Genomic DNA, 2,118 nt, shown 5'->3' on the forward strand with positions numbered 1-2,118 from the left:
CTCATCACTATCTGAATGCCGACTCAGCACAAAATAAATGCTGACTCAGCACAAAATAAATGCTGACTCAGCACAAAATAAATGCTGACTCAGTTCAGTCTGAATGCAGACTCAGCACATTCTGAATGCTGACAGTAATGTCTGAACAGTAATTCAGCACAGTCTGAATGCTGAGTCAGCACAGTAGGATTTCTAACTCAGTGCTGTCTGAATGCTGACTCAGCACAGTCTGAATGCTGACTGAGTACAGTATGTTACTAACTCAGTACAGTATGATTGCTGACTCAGTAAATTATGAATGCTGATTCAGCAAAAAATGCTGACTAAGCACATTCTGAATGCTGACTCAGCAGAAAATAAAAGCGGACTCAGTACAAATTAAAAGCTGACTAAGCACATCATGATTGCTGACATAGTTCAGACTCTGTGTTGACTCACCCCATTTTGTATGCTGACTCATCACTATCTGAATGCCAACTCAGCACACAATATATGCTGACTCAGCACAAAATAAATGCTGACTCAGCACAAAATAAATGCTGATTCAGTTCAATCTGAATGCAGGCTCAGCACATTCTGAATGCTGACAGTAAGGTCTGAATAGTAATTCAGCACAGTCTGAATGCTGAGTCAGCACAGTGGGATTTCTAACTCAGTACAGTCTGAATGCTGACTCAGCACAGTCTGAATGCTGACTGAGTACAGTATGTTACTAACTAAGTACAGTATGATTTCTGACTCAGTAAATTATGAATGCTGATTCAGAACAGTCTGAATAGGAATCAGTACAGTCTGGATGCTGACTGAGCACAGTCTGAATGCTGACGCAGTACAGCATGATCAATGACTCAGCACAAAATTAATGCTGCCTTAGTACATTCTGAATGCTGACTCAGCAAAAAAATGTTGACTCAGCACATCCTGATTGCCGACTAAGTACAGACTCTATGCTGATTCAGCCGATTTTGAATGCTGACTCATCACTATCTGAATGCCGACTCAGCACAAAATTAATGCTGACTGAGCACAAAATAAATGCTGACAGTAAAGTCTGCATAGTAATTCTGCACAGTCTGAACGCTGACTCAGCACAGTCTGAATGCTGACTCAGCACAAATTAAATGCTGACTCACCATTGTTTGAATGCTGACTCAGTTCAGTCTGAATGCTGAATCAGCACAGTGTGATTGCTGACTGAGCACAGTCTGGATGTTGATGCAGCACAGTCTGAGTATGACATAATACAGATTTCTGACGCAGTACAGTAAGATCAATGACTCAGAACAGTGCAAATGCTGTTTCAGCACAGTCTGACTGTTGAATAAGTATAGTCTAAATGCTGACTCAGCACAGTCTGAATTCTGACTGAGTACAGTATGTTACTAATTCAGTACAGTATGATTGCTGACTCAGTAAATTATGAATGCTGATTCAGAACAGTTTGAATAGTAATTCAGTACAGTCTAGATTCTGACTCAGCACAGTCTGAATGCTGACACAGTACAGTATGATTACTGACTCAGCACAAAATTAATGCTGCCTTCGTACATTCTGAATGCTGACTCATCAAAAATGCTGACTAAGCACATTCTAAATGCAGACTCAGCAGAAAATAAATGCCGACTCAGCAGAAATTAAATGCTGACTAAGCACATCCTAATTGCTGACTTAGTTCAGACTTTTTGCTAATTCAGCCCAATTTGAATGCTGACTCATCACTATTTGAATGCCGACTCAGCACAAAATAAATGCAGACTCAGCACATTCTGAATGCTGACAGTAAAGTCTGAATAGTAATTCAGCACAGTCTGAATGCTGAATCAGCACAGTGCGATTGCTGACTGAGCACAGTCTGAAAGTTGATGCAGCACAGTCTGAGTGCTGATATAATACAGATTGCTGACGCAGTACAGTAAGATCAATGATCCTCATGCAAGAACATGTTCGTATTTTTATCCTAAATTTCTCTTACTTTTGTTCGTACAAAGGGTTCGTACGAACATGTCACGTCAGATTCAACAAACTCCTCTATCTTCAGGAAAAGTGTGTAAATGAGCTGCGTAAATTCACCTGTTCTATCCAGCTGCTCGTGCACGCGAGAGGAGATTAGCATAATTA

Source organism: Austrofundulus limnaeus, unplaced genomic scaffold (genome assembly GCF_001266775.1).
Source record: "Austrofundulus limnaeus strain Quisiro unplaced genomic scaffold, Austrofundulus_limnaeus-1.0 Scaffold803, whole genome shotgun sequence".
NCBI lineage: Eukaryota > Metazoa > Chordata > Actinopteri > Cyprinodontiformes > Rivulidae > Austrofundulus > Austrofundulus limnaeus.